Below are 19,130 nucleotides of genomic sequence, written 5' to 3' on the forward strand. Positions count from 1 at the left end.
CACTTGAAGTTTTTTTTGTCGGTGTGATTCCCATTTTTGGTCGATTTCCTCCTGAGATACCTGTGCTTTCTTTGCCATTCGGTGTTCCCTTGAAGCGGCCCGTCGTTGTTCAATAGCTTCCCTGATTTCCTTATTCCACCAGCTCCGTGGCTTCCTCTTTCCATTCCAGCGGTTTGCTACTTTAACCTCCTGAATTTTCTTCCTTATGAGTAGTTCTACCTGTTCATCATCCCAGTCTTCCATGGGGCTTCTCTCTATTGTTTCCTCTATGTCTGCTGCTATCTGCGCTATTTGATCATCGTTTAATTTTGCGTTTACGTTTTGTCTAAGTTCAATTTCTCTTTTCATCAAGGGCCCCATCTGCAGACTAATACGTTTATGATCACTTCCCAGACTACACTCCCCTTCTTCGTCGATTTCAATTTTTGTGACCTTGCTTTAAATTTCCTGCGACATTAGGCAATAGTCAACAGTCGTCTGCCTGTTGCGAAATTCCCACGTGATCTGGCCTTCACATTTTGTTTCTCTATTTACTATAACTAGATCGTGTGTCGCTCACAGAAATCTAGCATTAGTTTGCCGTTACAATCCGTGTATCCATCCAGATCGTCGATGTGGCCGTTCATGTCCCCCAGTCGAATAATATTGGCCCCGTTTCCAAACTGGCTTATATCGTCACTGAGACATTCAACAAGATCCCTGTTTTCTTGCCTGCATTGGTGTCCTGTTCCTAAATAAACTACCCCTAGCCATGTCCTTATGCCGGCAATTGTTCCTGAAACCCAGATATGTTATTTACAAGATGATTTAATTCTTGGCCAATTTGTTCCCTGGTGTATCAACATACCAACCCCTCCACCCTTTTTATTCCGTTCTCGTTCTGTTGCACCCTTCCCAGACGTAGCCTTCTATAAACGGCGGATCTTCTAGATCCCTGAGATGAGTTTCGCAAAGAGCGTACACACACTTATTTTGTCATCCTTCAACTGTTGTTCTATCTCTAGCCATTTCGCTCTTTTTCTACCTCCTTGCATGTTTATGTAGCTGAACCTAGTGTTAATTTTTTTTTGTATTTTTCTTTCTCGACCTACTCTTTGGCACCTTTGATGTCTCAGCCTCCATTATTACACTTTCTTCTGCTTCACTTCTAACTACCCCTGTGTACGGAGTCCTCGCGGACCCCCTAAAAAACCTACAGCCCTGCCTGCCAGGCGCCAGCCTATCTCTGCTCCCACCCTTCTATTAAAATGTATGCCATCTCGCTGAAAAGCACTGCCAAAACCTGCTTTATATACCTCCCTGTTTACCTCATTGCCTCGACCACTTCGAAACGCTTCTCCAGGCTTAACTTTCATATGTCCTGATTAACTGTCACTACGTCCTTTTCCATCTTTCCGTTCAATCCTAGCACCTCTGGTACTGCGCATACAACTGTCTGTGTCTGCTGTGCTATCTCCCTGATCTCGTCAGCTCCCTTAGCTAAACTTTCCACCACTCCTGCAGCGTCACCATTTAGGACATCGTTTAGCCCCGCGGCTACTATTACCACGTCTTTCGCTCTTAGCGCCCCCTGGCAATATTTTCTAGGGTTCTGTCCCTAGGAAGTGAAAACGTTCCCCTGAGTGACGTCCTGTCCGGGAAAGCCATGACAGCAGTCAAGTGATGGCTCGTAACTGTGAAGGAATGGGACGGCAGGCACAATAAGCAAGGAAACGCGACACTTTCAACTCAGCCTAGAAGATGAATGCCGTGATAATCTCCTGTGACCTCACAAACCTAATACGTTGTAAGGAAAGTGCTGCTTTTTATAAGGAGTGGTTTGGGCCTGTTTAGGTTGTTTAAAAAAATAATACAAAGTGGTTGCTGAAACAACATTTGTCGGTGAGCAGGCTTATTAAAGCCACATACGTATGGGTTGCTTTTAACCTACCCGAAGAACATCGCCATTGTTGATGCTACAAAGTCAGAAACGCTAGGGGAAAAAGATGCTCATCAAAACATACTGCCGCAGCATTATTTTTCATGCACAATCGAGCTGCAGATGTTGCACGGATAAATAACTGGCCATGAACCAGAAGACTAGAGATTAGACACGGATAAATCATCAGACAGCGAGAACCGCCGACATGGTTAGGCGCTGTGTCGGTAAGCCATGGCCTATGCATGACTCTAGAGCGGCTGTAGGCAGTGCAAGTCGGCCATACTAGTTCGCCCGGGGTTGATTGCCAGCGACCAGCCGTTCTTAATTCTTGCCAATCCCCGACCTCATACCGAGCTAGGCGGCCAATCTCGGCACGATGAGATTTTGTTAGCCATATTGGCAAGGTCGAGCGCGGGCCGATCGGAGGCATGCAGCTTTGGATAGGGATGCAAGGAAGGAGTAAACATTTTTCGTTATTTATCATTGAATTTGTGGGATATTATGCAGAGACGGGAAAGGGGACGTCTTCAACAAAAACGACTGGCCCCAGCCATTGACTCTCGTGTGCCTCTGGTGTTATTCAAATGACTTCCTCCACTTTATCGCAGATGGCCGGACGTTCTCTTGGTAACACATGGTAGTAGCCTTCACGGATAAGTCCTGTGCGTTTTTTTATAAAATACAGTGCTTTGCAAATAAAGCGTGACACATTTTCTGTGCTGACGAAAAGCCTAAGTTCACCATTCTGTGTCAAAGCCATAGCAAACTGTTCAACGACAGCAAAATAACCTTTCGATCATCCTGGACGTACACAATTTTCTCTCCGTCTACGGACGATGATGCACATTAAGAGCAACCACTATGCCGACTGCTGGCTCGTTACACGGAAATATATCTCCCCTGCCCTGCTTGATGTAACATTCGTCTTCAAGACATCAATATCAAGGTGTCTTTCATGACTGGCCGCAAGCATTCTGATGTAGATTTCATGTCACGAGCCCCGGTTCCACCCCCCCCCCCTTCCACAGACGACAAGGAAACCGTCTTGGGACCAGTAAGCACCAAATTTGTCGCAAAGCAGCAGCAGTCGGACCTTCAGTTACTGAATCTAGGTGATCCACGACGAGTCTTCCTCTCCTTTTCTGAAGCATTATTTGTCGTTCTTCGCCTTAAACACTAACGTCCTCGTGCAGAACTTCGCACCCAACAGGATTAAATGCCTACTGGTCCTTTCGAAAGGCACTTGAAGCTTTTGCAGGCTTTCAACAATGAATCCCCCTAAAAAATGGAGGCGCTTAAACTTAGTTAGTTTTATATATAAGTACACACAGCAGGAACATAACGAGGTGAATAATCGATTGTAAAGAGACCTCAGGCTCGAACCTTACAAACACATTTAATGAATTCTCCAAATAAGTTATTTCCATTTTAATTCCAGAATCGCGAATGTTTTAGGCGACAAGTTAGAAGCAGCTCTCTTCTTAAGACCACGTACGAAACTGAAGTTTTTGCAATATGCCTGAAATTTAGAGCCACCTGCAGTCTTGATGCACACAATATACAGAGCCGGCCAGTTAAGTATATTCTTGACATAATTACGCCATGCCTAACCGCTATATACAAAACCGCACTTATTACAGCTTAATTCCCTAATGACATGCAGCTATCAGGGTAGCCATGATATATAAAAAGGCGATGCGAACAAGTTGGGAAACTATAGGCCAGGGTCAGTACTTCCGTATTTTTCTAAGGGTTTACAACAACTCATTCGCATCCGCTTTCAACATTTTTCTGCAAACACATTCTGTAATAATCGACTGTCAGTATGACTTTACACAAAATATGTCTACGGAGCATACATACTTGTCCAAAATGAATACATTTTGAAAATTTCTAGTCACAGCTTCTAACTCTCGGTGTTTTTGTTGATTTCCGCAAAGCGTTCGACAGCTTATATCAAGATATTCTTTTTGCAAGACTAGAGAATTACGGCATACGCGGTCATGCTCTCAGTCTAATCAAATTCTATCTGAATTCACGGTCTCAGTGTGTGGTTATTAGTTATTCCTCTTCACAGATTCAAATAATGTCGAATGGCGTCCCTCAGGGCAGCATTTTAGGGCCACTCGTGTTGAATATATATATACATATCAGTGACATGCCTAATATCAGCAAGCATGCAAAATACATTTATATGCAAACGACACCAGCCAATTATTTTCTTCCAATAATGCGCAAAGCTTAGCAGACACCGCAAACCGCACGCTCTTATCGCTTGCCACATGGTCATCAGCCAACTCACTAAAGATAAACAAAAAGAAACTAAAGCAGTACTCTTCCTTCCTAAAGGAAAACAAGTACTTTACCGCCCCTCGTTATACCTTGATGGCAGTGTAATCGAGCACGTGGACACCTTCAAATCATTGTGTGTACCAGTAAAATGACATGGGATTCCCATGCTAATAATAATGTGCAAACGCTTTATACAGGCATATTCTACCTATAAAAATAAAATTATCTTATATTGTGCATTTTTTATTCATACCTTATCTATTGCCTCCTTGGCTAATGTCATAAAACTGCAAACATTGCAAAAGAAAATGCTTCGTGCAATTCTCAATGGGTCGTATGATTCGCTTACTAGACACAATTACCTGCATTATAATATTGTAGCTTTCAGCAAATTATTAAACCAGATATTTGCATGTCTTTTTAAATCAAGAATAAAAAAGGGTGATTAGTTTTTTTTTTCTCAAATTGTTCAAATTACATGTCCCCCCTCATCATACGACATCAGATTGCCGAGTAGGTTTCAATTAACAAAGTGCCGAACTAACTATGGGTTTTGTATGTTGAGATATATTGTGCCAAAGTTCCTGAATACCTCTCTTAGTGACCAAGTGAATAAACGTCTTTTTCTGCCAGTCAAGAAAGCTGTATTTAGCAATCTATGCTACTCTGATGTGAAGTGTTTGAACGTACTGTGCCACTCTGTGTTATATCGTAGCGGTCTTCTGTGTTTATAGCTGCTGCCAGTTATGAGACATGTTTCTGTCAACCTTTTTCTGTAGATGCATTTGTATTCATTTTTCATCTTTTTTACCAGTGGTTGTTTTCGCCGTGTGCCTACTGCTGACTTGTAGGGGTCGTGAGGCCCGTCAAGCGGTGTATAATTCACAGCATTTTTTTTTCACCATCCCCAGTTTGCATGTACAAACTGAAATAAAGATCGATTTATTGAGGTGCTGTGAGCGGCGTAAGTCGCCACCTATAAAACGTGCAGGACTATTGAACCCCCCAACATATCTCGAACCAAATCCTTTCAGCAGGTCGGGATGGATATCCTTGGCCCCCTTCCCAGCATAATCTACTGGGAAACGGTTGTTCATTGTTGACACCGAATACCTAAACCTACGCCGCAACAAAAGCACAGCCTAATTGTCCCGCGCGAGGAGTTGCTAAGGTGTTCTTCAAAGGCATTCTCCTGACAAATAGCGGCCACGAAGGTCTCATCACAGATATGGGATCGGCATTCATGACAGTTCTCACTCAAGTGACCTTGCACTACAGCCAGAGGAGCCTCAGTAGAACTACCGCATGATATGCAATGACCAGCTGACTCATAAAACCCGTCAAGAATATCATGCACATGGTTGCCGTGTAATTCGGCGCCGATCAAAGGCTGCGGGATACCAAGCGGCAATACGTGATGTTCTCCCATAACACCGCCGTTCATTAGAAAACCCGGTCCGCCTCGTTTCAACTTGTGTATGGTGGTAACCCACGACAACGCTAGAAGCAATCATGTCGTAATTGAAACCGGAGGACAACTTCGACGTGGCCGCCTATCCCCACCATGATTCCCGAAAGTTCGATGATTCACCTGGCTATGCATTTACGACAGACAATGAGCCGAAGCCCTAAGTTAAACATACAAAGATGTAGTGCTGGGTAAGAGAAGGAATACCAGGTCTCTGCACGCCAGTTTGTTGCCATGGACTCAATAAAAAGTTATTACATAGAAACTTCTGACAGTACAGTCATAAGCCGAAGCGGCCAATTGAACTACAAGTTCATTCTCGACGGCGCGACAGCATTACAGCATTACCGCGAGCTCTCATAAATAGTGAATGTTGTGTGTTTAGCCCCTTATACGAGCGCTAAAGGCACTTGGTGATTAATTTTAAGGAGAAAGCCTTCATAGGCTGATGGGTGTGTGCAGAAAGTGTACGTTCGCCCATGGTGTCGCATTACACCCGTTAATGAATGACGTGATTTATGAGTAAAGGAATAGCTGTGTGAAGTAGAAGGGCGACGAAATTTCTCTACGTGCAACATTCGTTGATGTGGAGTAATTTTTCATTAAAATGGATTCCAAAAGGATCATTCGACTTCGAAATAGTCATGAACGTAAATATAGCGTGTAGACGTCTAGACCTTGAAAAATATGTGAATTTTGCGCAAAACACGCGCGAGAATACGCAAAGCTTTAATTTGGCGCCACGTCATTGTGTTACAACATTGAAAAAAGTCAGTCAAGAGTAAAAGAGGCAAACGCTATGAAAAGATAAAAAATAGTAAATACAGTTAGAGCTGAGAAACAACCAAAAGAGAGAAAAGTAGAGCAGAAAAGACGAAAAGTGTAAAACACAAAAAAGAACCAAAAACAAAGGAACGAAGAAAAGACGCAAATGAGGGAAAAATGGCATTGATTGCAAAGATTCCCAAGAAAGGCTTTCGTTTTACCGCACTTAAGAGAAACGTAAGTGCTAACAACTTATATAGAATTGCCGATAGCATCTTGTTGGAGCAGAGCCATGGTTTTAGCCTACGTTTCTATATTGCTTGCAAATGAGTGGCTTTTAAATGTGCAGGATGACGTATGAAATATAAAAGAACATAGTCGTCAAGCCGGGCAGCTTCGATAAGTCACACAAATGTTATAAGTGACCTTTAAAGCATCTAATGTCTAAGGATGGAAATTTATTCACCCCAAGCGTTGAATGATTTATTTTTATTATATTTAGCCTTGGAGTTTGCATTGGTAATTAAATAATGTGTATGACGGCATTTTGAAAGAAAGGGAAATTTCAAACATTTTATTTTTCGCTCGAAATATAGTTGTAGTTCAAAAAAGAAATAAAAAATTGCAAATGTTTAATTTAATTACCGAATTTAGGGATATCCGGGCAATACCGACGCATGCGCACATGCTTATTAAATATTAAACGGTATGACTTTGTTATATATTAATATTGAATATTTTCAAGTACTTAAAACGTAATACGCGTTAGAACTTCGAGTGCAATCCTTATTGATAAGAAGGAAGGAAATTCTACAACAGTTTTTTTTTTGCATGTGCGGAACATAAGACTGGTATTGAAAGTAAGTTTATAATATAAGTTTCTCGAGTGTTGTCCAGTTGCTGATCTGCTAAATGGTGCATATTGCACTAAACCCTACTGAGAGGCTTTGCTTTCAAAACAGAACATTGCTCGCTTTGACACGTAATATACATGTGCCAGGTTTAGCTATAAAGACAGTACTATTACTATGGAACACAAAATTGAAGTCCTCGAAATAATGCTTGAACATCTGATACGTTGCCAATGCAAATATTTTGGCGGCCAGGATGCCGAGTTTTGTCTATGATGTGAAAGACAAAAACAAACTCACATTGCAGGCAGGTCCTCTTCCCAATGAAGGGACTCGTAGTTGTGATTACCTCAGCATTTCGAGCTGGCTGCGGCGTGAATCAGCTATTATCTAGATTTTCTTACTTGTGACCGTTTAAAGTTGCATATGAATTATTCATACCTCCATTCATTAACGTACACAATTGATTCAGCAACCACAAACTGGGAGCTAAATGGTAATATCAGGAGTATACATCCATGCATCTCCACCTTTCTAACAACTAAGTTGACATATGTGAAGAAACTACGTCACAATTTCAATTGAGAAGCCAAACTAAAAAGCTATTTCAATAACCGCATAACATCATAATCTCACATAACATTATGTATATGTACCGCCACGTTATTTGCTTAAATATCTCCACTTCTGGCTTTGTCAGTAGAGTGATATAATTGTTCAGTTCAAAATGTTCAAGTCTCTTTTTTGGCTCCTCCTCGCTGTAAGATTCTATAGCAAAGTCGAGTAAGTGCCCAACACTAAATCTCTACTGGTAACAAATTTAGGCCTCGTTCTCGCTTATTTGAGGACATATGCTCCGAGCGCAAGGCTCTCGAGTATTCTTGAGCACTTACGCGAAATTAGCCCGAATTTTCCCTTATAATTGACGCACAGTGAGAACGATCTTATTTGCATAGGGTTGTGCTTCTGATACGAAACAGAGAGTGGCATCCCAAATAGCCTATGAGATGTCTTCCGGAAAGAAAGATAAAATTAGATACGAAACATTTTAAGGAAGCGTGCGAAAGTGTTAGCTTTTATTTTGGCTGTAATTTTGTTCAACGGAAAGCATGTTTTCTGTCACATAACTGACGCCTGTTAAATGTTTCTCTCAGTGCAATGGTTCGCCTTAATCGCCCCTTTCAAAGACATGTCCACGCTCCCATCGTGTGCGAGAATAGGGTAAGTATCCTTCATTGACCATGCCATCACTACTGGAAAGAAGCAGTTCTGTCCGTCGAATAAGTGATGTAGATACATATGTTAAATTTAGGCCTGTGATAATGTTGAGGTTACGTCTCAATGAACAATAAAAACGAGACTGAATTCATTTATAGCGAGTTTTTCAAAAAAATGGTGTTAGCATTGCGAGGTTAATTGTATATTGATAAGCCTGAAGTGTGAGTGGTTGCCATGCAAGACTGCAGAAGTAGCCAGTTCTTCATATTGTTATGTATATGTCACCGAAGAGGACGACGATAGAAAATAGAGTGAGAGGCGACGAAGCTAAAGAAACTGTTCGGCTTGCCAGAACACCTGTTTTAATCTGTACATATAAATCTTACTATTCTCCTACTGCGTGCGTTAGTATTTACTGTTATATATTTTGGTTTATCATATTTCCATTTCCTTTTCTATTCCCTAGCATTTATTATTGTTTTTTCCGATGTAGTTATACATCTCAAAATCTAATATCTCTGCACCCCAATTCTCGGCCGATCCCCCTGTGTGGGTATGTGCCATCACATTAGAGGAGAACAACAACAACAACGAAACCTGCTGTGATCTGCTCTGCTGTGCTGTGAACACTTGCTCATCACCTGCTGTGGTTTCCTGTGCTAGCCTTCTGTCCCGTATCATCTTGGTGGCGGGGCTGGGTAAACATTCGAGCGCATGATGGATTCTCTCCTGCGCGGCTTGAAATGGACGACGTGATTGTGCTATCTCGATGACGTCATTGTATTATCTTCTACATTCGAGAGCCATCTCCATCGCCTTGATACCATTCTTGGAGTCTTCCGAAGAGCTGGCCTTCAGCTGAACTCGATGAAATGTAGCTTCGGCCGACATGAACTTAATGTGCTCGGTCACGTGGTCGATGCCTGTGGCGTTAAACCCGATCCAGACAAAATACGTGCCGTAAGTGCATTTCCTACACCCCGTTGTACCAGTGACGTGCCTAGTTTTCTTGGGCTTTGCTCCTATTTTCGGCGGTTTGTACCCACCTTTGCGGAGACGGCTCGTCCACTCACCAATCTTTTGAAGAACGACGCTCCATTTTGTTGGCACCAAGAACAATCCCAAGCCTTTTCTTCGCACATTACAGCCGTCACCAACCCGCCCGTCCTGGCACACTTCAGTCCTTCGGCGCCAACAAAGGTACGCACCGACGCCAGTAGTGACGGTTTTGGTGCCATACTCGCCCAACAGCAGATGGGTCGCACTCGCGTCATTGCTTATGCCAGTCATCTCCTTTCAGCGGCTGAGCGGAATTATTTTATCACAGAACGTGAGTGTTTAGCCCTCGTGTGGGCCATTACAAAATTTCGCCCTTACTTGTTTGGCCGCTCGTTCTCCGTCATCACCGACCACCACGCCTTATGTTGGCTTTCTACGCTGAAGGACCCTACTGGTCGCCTGGGCCGTTGGGCCCTCCGACTTCAGGAATACGTTCTTTCTGTCCTCCACAAGTCTGGCCGGCTGCACGCTGACGCCGATTGCCTGTCCCGCAACCCGGTAGATCCGCCACCTGAGAGCGAGTGCTACGATGACACATATGTGTTGGCCGTCTCTGACCTTTCAAGCATTCGCCATGAGCAGTGCTTAGATCCCAAGTTTTGCAGCATTATTAATCGCCTCAGCACTGATCACCTTGATGCTACTCTTGCTCTGTTTGTGCTCCACAACGGCACCTTATACCGACGGAATATGCGACAAGATGGCGCCGAGCTGCTGCTCGTAGTCCCCGAACACCTGCGTACCACCGTTCTTCAACAGCTGCATGACGCACCCACAGCGTGTCATCTTGGCGTGTCTCGTACGTACGATTGCGTCCGCCGGCGCTTCTTTTGGCCAGGCCTCTATCGCTCTGTTCGTAGTTACGTGGCTTCTTGCGACTGGCGCCAGCGACGGAAGAAGCCCTCAGTTATGCCTGCTGGATCCCTGCAGCCGATCAACATCCCGGTAGACCCGTTTTCCCGAGTTGGCCTTCACCTCCTCGGGCCTTTCCTACTTTCTGCGTCAGGAAATAAATGAATTGCGGTGGCCACAGATTATACTACGCGCTACGGTATCACTCGAGCGATACCCAACAGCTGTGCAACTGACGTGGCTGCGCTTCTTCTCCACGACGTCATCCTGCTCCATCGTGCAGCACGCCAGCTGCTCACTGACCGTGGCCGTTGCTTTCTTGCTCGAGTAGTCGACGAAATTCTTCGGTATTGCTCCATTAAGCACTATTTTACCACCGCTTACCATCCATAAACGAACGGGCTCCCCGAACGCCTCAACCGCACGCTCACGGACATGCTGTCGATGTATGTCTCGGATGATCACCGTGACTGGGATATCACATTGCCGCTTGTAACGTTCGCGTACAAGTCCTCTCGTCACGACGCAATGGGCTACTCACCGTTTTATCTTCTATACAGCCGTGACCCTCCCCTTCCGTTTCACAGCGTACTGCCTCCCACCGCTAACGCCAGTTGCTACGTTCGTGACACCATCTCCCGAGCTGACACCGCACGTGTTATTGCTCGCCACCGACTGGCCTCCTCACAAAATTCTCAATAAAGACGCCATGATTCTCGCCACCGGGATGTCCACTATTCTCCGGGCTCTCTCGTCTTGCTCTGGACTTCCGCTCGTAAAGTTGGGCTGTGTGAGAAGCTCTTGCCACGCTACGCAGGACCCTACCGTGTTTTACGGCCAGTCCCTCCCGTGACATACGAAGTCGCCCCTGTACATCCGCCGCGGCAGTCCTCTATGCCACTCACCGAGATTGTTCATGTCGCCAGAATGAAGCCGTACTACCCCTGCAGCAGTTTGTCCTAGTGCGCACCGGGACTGTGCTTTTCGTGGCGGGGTAATGTTACGTATATGTCACCGAAGAGGGCGACGATAGTAAATAGAGTGAGAGACGACGAATCTGAAGAAACCGTTGGGCTTGCCGGAACACATGCTGCGTTCTGCTCTGCTGTGCTGTGAACACTTGCTCATTACCTGCTGTGGCTTCCTGTGCTAGTCTTCTGTCCCGTATCAATATCTCCGAAGCTCCCAATATTATTTGAGGAAAGAGGTATTCCTGAGGAGCAAATGTGGCAGTGGGGCAGTGCTGAGTGAAGGTTCGTTGCAGAATGTATGAATGATATAGGCGACTTTTTCTGAATGTAGATTGTACAGCAAGAAAATGCGTTTAACTGATGCCGACACAGAACATACGAGCGTGTTCAGGAAAAAATAGCGTGAAGTAAAGCTTTCAGCTGGTTATATTTAGATTAAATGATTACATTGATCGGAAGCTTCTAAAATATTTGCATAGTAGTGTGTCGTTTCAGGGAAGTTTGTGAGTCTTGTACCTTTTATGGTAACAGTAGCCTATACAATTCTATCCCAGGGGTGGCCGAAAAAACTGTATCTGTTTTCCACGATTCGTTACTTGAGTAAATTGTAAAGGTTACCGCATAAGCAAGTTTCCAAAAACATATTGCGTTGTATTTAAGACCGTTGCGTGCGTATCATGGATATTAGCAATGAAAGGATTGAACGTGTAGTTTCTCAAGAATTAATAATCTTGGAAACAGGTTTCGGTAATAGGAGCACTTGTGTTCGGAATGATAACATTTTGTTACCAGGGCGATAATTTAGCGGGTCCCTTCCCACGACAAGTATTTGAGCAAAAAATTAGCGTTCATACCATTCAAAGTTATTGCGGGAAATAAAGTTAGATAACAAAACATTTTTTCAATGAAATATTACACGTATTTTCTTTATGTACGCGACATGTATCTGAATTCTGCTTTTAATGGCCTGCTGTATACTGTTATCTCCCGGCCGCTTTTGCAATTTGATGGTGTTTAAAAATGCTTTTATATTTGCTGCGTACGGAATATACTAAGTTGTCACTATTATGTAAACTCAGAATTCTAATATCCGAGCGCTAATTCCAAATTTATAAAGATGAATAATTGCACATGGATTTAATTGAGAGCTTAATGGCGAGAGTCTATCCTCCATCCTTCCTTCTACCTCTTCTCTCTGAACTTTATAATTTGCATTTGTGCTGCAGATATAATTTTTTTTCTTTTATTTCTTTCGTTTCGTCACCAACGACATCGGTATATCATGACTCCTCTCCTGGACGTGCTAGGCTGAACTGACTTGCTCGTGGCCTTATGGGGCTTCTTTTAGGGACTAGGCTTAACCTTCCGAACGGGGAAGACGTTAGAACATACTGCGACAATTGGCGGACACTTCAGGAACAATCTCTTGAACACATCTCGCGAGCAGATCTCGCGGATGTGATGCCGCTTTGAGTATTTGAGGTTTTGCATTTAATTCAATTTTCTTGCTTTATGGTTGGTGAAGATCCCGCGTGTCGTTCACAGCTTCCAAGCTTATGTGTGAGGTACTGGACCAGCTAACGCTCAATTTATCCTTTTCTTCATATCTCTTGCGTGTGCCTATTTGGTCTTTATCTACTTGAGACGTCACTTCTCTAGAAAATATTAAAGCGAAAGCATTTATTGGCTCATCGTTGTCGTCAGCAAAAGTGCCACGTTTTTGCGGCGGTTCTGGTAAATAAAAAATAAATTATTAAACCTTGTCTCCCAGTGGTTGAGCAAACCTCCATCCCTTGGCCTTTTACCATTGCGCAACGCCCGAACGTTTTTTTCCATTGCTTGGCTTTGGCACACATGAAAAATGGCAGGCATGAAAACCCTATCAACACATGAAAAAGGACACTCAAGGTATTGTACCGTCGTGACAAAAAGTAGTACACAACACTCAACCGGTGACGGAGCTCGGGAAAACTGAGTCCAAATGCCATCTAGCGACAGCAACTGGGAAAGCGACAGTGACACATGCATATGGGTAAAATGGGGCTCTGCCCCTATTGTCGCGATCCCACAAAGCTGCTACTAGATGAAGTCGCAATGCAGTTTTCTCGAGCTTCGCTCTCAGTTGCGTGTTGTATACCACTTTGCTCACGATTGTACACGAACAAATGTCATGATCAGCCAGTGCTAGACTGGCCTCATGCCTTTAAAACTTGCGCAGCGACAACAAAGGCTCTACCCTTGAGAACCAGTGGGGAGGTTATACAGCCACTTTTTGAATGGCAATAAACCACTCCATACTCTCTCATAAATTCGAGCAGGTCTGATATCCCTGTCTCAGTGATAAGCTGCCATTCTGGCGCGCCATATGCAGTGGAGGCCCATGACCATAGTTACGTCAAATGGAACCCTTGTCCGCATTCTCTATGCTTAAATATCGAATGCCGTGCGAGTCTAGTTGTAAATTCTTCTTTACGGTTCATTGCAATTGATACTAAACGTACACCCCTTCCCAACAAAGAAACAACCATGATTTATTGTTTATGCTTATGTTTATTTTTTATGTTCTATTGGTTTAATGTTTTGTTATTGCTTACAGAATAAACAATGTGCTCCCCACAGTAAAAAACCCCTTCCCTTCCAGAACTTCTTTACTGGTATATGTTCCAATAATAATAAGGGGGGGGGGGGGTTCATAGGAAGGGAAAGGCGCAGAATCTGTCACACTTGCAGCTGTGGACACCTGAACCGCGCTGTAAGGGAAGGGAGGAAGGTGGGAGTGAAAGTGGATAGAGAGAAAGAGGAACCGCAGTGGAGGGCTGCGGAGTAATTTCGACCACCTGGGGATCTTTAACGTGCGCTGACATCGCACAGCACACGGACGCCTCTTCGTTTCGCCTCCATCGAAACGCAGCCGCCGAGGTCGGGATCGAACCCGTGAACTCCGGACAGTAGTCGGGCGTCTTACCACTGCACCACCCCGGCGGGGAGTCCCGATGTGCACGGGTCCAACGAGGATAGTTATGAAATTCCTCTGGTAAAATATCTTCTCCTTCTACACCACTTCCATCTTGAAAGATGAAGCAGTAAAGGAGTTTGGGCGATGAGCAGCCGGCGGCGCTAGGCCTGACCGGCAAATGTATGAGCCCTTGGTGAGCTAGGCCTGACGAGACGCGCTCGGCACGAAGACGAAATCTTCAAAACACGAGCAAATATTGACGTAGATTGTCAGAAAATGTCTCAAACTGGCGCGGAGCACCTTCACTGACCGATTTGATGGCGATCAGGTCATTTCAGGTCGTAATTCAGCCACGTAAGTTGAAAACCACAGGAGCCGATGTGAAATACGGCCGCAGGCTCCGAACGCCGAGCGAGCAATCCCGAGTGCCGCATTCTGCTACGCATTCATTGCGAATTAGGCGGAGAGTGATGCATCGAGTAAAGAGTGTTACTGCTGCTTCACATTCATTCCTTCCTTCCTTTATGGTATGGTACAAGTGTACACGGAGAATGTGTCAGATCCTGTGCCTTTTCTGTCGGGTGAATCAATTTCTTACTCCGCTGATGCCTTCTGTACTTACGCCTCCCAGGTATCTGGGCCTGCTCCTGTTTGATTTGTCGTGCGGCGTTCGAGGAAGCGGCAAATGAAAGGGCGCACGCACGCCGGGATCGGACGCCCGGTGGGGTCAGCTTCGTATATGCAATAATCGCCTTATGACGTCATGACCGGTCGTAACGGCATATCGCGCACCCATTGCTGAACACAACCAGCAACCAGCGCAATTAACGTTCACGGCGTTCTATAATTCGTCTACAGGAAAGGAAAGGAAGGGCGCACTTTCTGTCACTCGCTAAATATCGCTATTGTTTTGCGAGTGACAGAAAGTGCGCTCTTCCTTTCCTTTCCTGTAGACGAATTATAGAACGCCGTGAACGCTAATTGCGCTGGTTGCTGGTTGTGTTCAGCAATGGGTGCGCGATATGCCGTTACGACCGGTCATGACGTCATAAGGCGATTATTGCATATACGAAGCTGACCCCACCGGGCGTCCGATCCCGGCGTGCTTGCGCCCTTTCATTTGCCGCTTCCTCGAACGCCGCACGACAAATCAAACAGGAGCAGGCCCAGATACCTAGGAGGCGTAAGTACAGAAGGCATCAGCGGAGTAAGAAATTGATTCACCCGACAGAAAAGGCACAGGATCTGACACAATTCTCCGTGTACACTTGTGCCATACCATAAAGGAAGGAAGGAATGAATGTGAAGCAGCAGTAACACTCTTTACTTGATGCATCACTCTCCGCCTAATTCGCAATGAATGCGTAGCAGAATGCGGCACTCGGGATTGCTCGCTCGGCGTTCGCAGCCTGCGGACGTATTTCACATCGGCTCCTGTGGTTTTCAACTTACGTGGCTGAATTACGACCTGAAATGACCTGATTGCCATCAAATCGGTCAGTGAAGGTGCTCCGCGCCAGTTTGAGACATTTTCGGACAATCTACGTCCATATTTGTTCATGTTTTGAAGATTTCGTCTTCGTGCCGAGCGCGTCTCGTCAGGCCTAGCTCACCAAGGGCTCATACATTTGCCGGTCAGGCCTAGCGCCGCCGGCTGCTCATCGCCCAAACTCCTTTACTGCTTCATCTTTCAAGATGGAAGTTGGTGTAGAAGGAGAAGATATTTCACCAGAGGAATTTCATAACGATCCTCGTTGGACCGGTGCGGTGCGGGCCAGGAACAAACTCTACCCCAACCTGAAGCAAGCCTCGGACAGCGGCGCGTCCGCGTCTGCTGGAGCCTCGACAAGTTCGGACAACCTTGCTTCCGCGCCGAAAGAAGACTTCCACTCTCAAGCTGAAGAGGCATGCTCCTCTTCCCCGGTTGCCGACATCAGACTACAAGGTTGTTTTCCGACCGGGCGGGGGCTTGGATGTTCGCCTAATAAATGGAGGTGCACTTCTGCCTCTGATCTGTGCTGAAGCAGTAGTCGACTACCACGAAGCGAGAATGAACGACAAGTTGCGCATCAACCCGCACAACAACTCTTTCACGGTGAGCACACCTTCTGAAGCTCGAATGAAACAGTTTGTCCGCATGCAAGGTCTTCGCCTCAACGACCAGATGTACCCCCTGAAAGCTTATGTCGCGGCCCCCAACAACGCCGTAAGAGGCATTATTTACAAAGCCGTCTACAATCAGACGCAAGATGAAATCTTCCAAGACCTTGTGGCTCTTAATCAGAGCAAGTACTTTACCATCGCCGACGCCCGGCAGCTCGGCAGGACCAAGTCAATTTTAGTCACGTTCATCGACACCGCGGAGGTACCAGGTCAACTGAACTTCTACGGCACTATTTATTCTTGGTACCCATTCAAGGCAAAAGTTGAAGCTTGCTTCAACTGTCGGAAGCCTGGACACCGTGCCGACGTCTGTCCCAAGGAGAAGACTGACCTGTGTTCCCGCTGCAGCGTTGCCCATCCACCCAAGCAAACGCCGGACTGCACGCCCAGGTGCATCTTATGCGGTGAAGCCCGGCTGCAAAGTGCGCTTCGAACGCTCAGGAAACTCCTCCAAAAAATTCACACCGCCGATAACGCTTTCGGACGCTCAACCTCCTGAGACAACTCTCAAGTCATCTAGACCATCAAGAAGCCGGTTTCGATCGTCTTCGAAGTCGCGCAGCCGCTCGAAGACGGGATCCCGCCATGGCCACAGCAGAAGCCGCTCGAGGTCCTTCCCGCCACTCCCGGGCCAAACAGTCCAGGAATCCACGAAACAGGTGAGCTGGAGGCCGCAGTCTTCCCCGCTCGAGCGAGAGAACGCGGAACTTAAAGCTCAGTTAAAAACACAGTCTGAAGAAATTGCCGAGCTTAAACGGCAGCTGCAACTCCTTTTAAGGCGAGAGCAGTCCCCTGCAGTATTGCAAACCCAAGCACCTCCCACCATTTCCAAAACTCCTTCAAACTCTCCCCACTCCGCGTCCTCTTCGCGCGCTACGTCACCTGCTCGTGGCGTTCCCGCAAAACGCAAGATAGCTACTGGGGTAGTTCCTTCCGAGCCATCAATGCCAGACCAGACTGCCCTCCTTATGACGGCAATGCAGTCCCTGGAACGCTCGGTACAATCTTCCCGCGCCGAAACCCAGAACTGGATGACGAACGCCGCAAAACGACGAGGCTATTGAGAAGCGTCAAAGTGCTCAAGAGGCCTCGTTTTCTCAAATCCAAACCCAAGTTTGTGAGCTTCTCCCCAGAGGTTGCACTGTACTACCCATCCCTTTAGCTATTACTGATTGCACCCAACATGGCGGCACACCCCAACAGAATTAGCGTGTGGCAGTGGAACTGCAGAGGTTTCCGCACAAAGCGGAATAATCTGCAACTTCACTTATCTACCTTATCCCCTAGCGAGATACCGGCAGTGATAGCGCTGCAGGAGACGTTTGTTTCGGTTAAGCTCCGCGACTATACTACTTACGAGCCCTCCACCCAGCCTCACTCCAGGGTAGCGTCGTTGGTGCACCGCAACTTTACCGCGGTCGAACACCCTCTTGAGGTGGATGACGTGGATGGTCTCTTGCTGGAACTCCTACCCCGCACACGAAAAGCACACACCCTTTTTGTTCTCAACCTCTATAGCCCGCCCAAGAGCCCTCCTGCCCCCCTCATTGGCGCAATCAAGAAAGCCCTCACAGTTAGCGCGGGAGGATCCCTACTAGTGGTAGGCGACTTCAATGCTACCCATACCAGCTGGGGTTACCGAAAAAACTGCCGTAAGGGTACGGCAATTTTGTCCTTCGTTCAGGACGAAGGGCTTTCTATTCTCAACAACACCTACTATCCCACCCGAATCGGATCTAGCGTTCAGCACGACACAAGCCCAGACTTGACTCTCTCAAAAGGCGTTCGAGAAAGCCGCTGGACTAATACCACTCACTCATTAGGCAGTGATCATTACAATTTATGCACTGAGCTCTCCATCTCTTCCCTCACCCCACCCAAACGCAATCGGGCCTGCGTGGTCGATTGGGATCGATTTCGCCGCATCCGGCAAAACGCACCGGACACCATTGTGGACTTGGAGGCCTGGGTGGCTTCTCTCACACAGGATGTGGAGTCGGCGACATCCACTATCCCGGAACCAGAGGACACTTCGGCTGCGGATAGTCGCCTTCTCCACATGTGGGAGGCACACGCCAGCCTTCAGAAACGCTGGCTATCCAAAAAGCATAATCACACCCTCAAACGGCGAATTTCCCGCCTTGTGAAAGAAATTGAAGCTTATACAAGGGACCTCGCTCGCAAGCAGTGGGGGCAGGTCTGTGACCGCATGAGCGGTAATCTAGGCCTTAAAGACACCTGGTCGCTTTTACGCTACCTCCTTGATCCTGGGCACGCCAAGGCCATGCAGCGTAAGAATATTACCCGCATTATTCATCAGCCTCCCCTAGATGATGACGCCCTCCTTCAGACCTTAAAAGATCAATACGTCACTACAACCCCCTCTACCCCCCTCTCTTCCTACATCGGTTCTCCCAACCCTACCCTTGATGAGGAAATCTCTTCAGCTGAAGTCAGGGCGGCGATGCACCACCTCAGGGCGACATCAGCTCCGTGGACGGACCGAGTCACAAATAAGATGCTTCGTAACTAGGATGACCCGTCTGTCGATGCGGTCACGGACCTCTTCAACCAATGCTGGCGCACGGGAACCCTTCCGGCCCAGTGGACACAC

General features: G+C 46.3%; 1 protein-coding gene and 1 long non-coding RNA gene across 2 annotated transcripts in view; one reads left to right on the top strand and one right to left on the bottom strand.

Moving 5' to 3' along the window:
- Window positions 1–7,767, bottom strand: part of LOC146174520 (uncharacterized) — a 186,048-nt gene extending 178,281 nt beyond the window's left edge. Inside the window, exon 1 of the mRNA XM_084585410.1 lies at window positions 7,598–7,767. The gene's annotated coding sequence lies outside the window, so the exon portion shown is untranslated. The remainder of the gene's footprint in view (window positions 1–7,597) is intronic.
- A 159-nt stretch (window positions 7,768–7,926) lies between these two features.
- The window catches only part of LOC146174524 (uncharacterized), a 34,864-nt gene continuing 23,660 nt past the window's right edge, over window positions 7,927–19,130 (top strand). The window contains exons 1-2 of the long non-coding RNA XR_014701874.1: window positions 7,927–8,080; window positions 8,452–8,518. This is a non-coding gene — a long non-coding RNA (uncharacterized LOC146174524). The remainder of the gene's footprint in view (window positions 8,081–8,451; window positions 8,519–19,130) is intronic.

The sequence above is a fragment of the Amblyomma maculatum genome, chromosome 11 (assembly GCF_055883805.1).
Source record: "Amblyomma maculatum isolate TAMU_Amacu chromosome 11, ASM5588380v1, whole genome shotgun sequence".
In the NCBI taxonomy this organism is placed as follows: Eukaryota; Metazoa; Arthropoda; class Arachnida; order Ixodida; family Ixodidae; genus Amblyomma; species Amblyomma maculatum.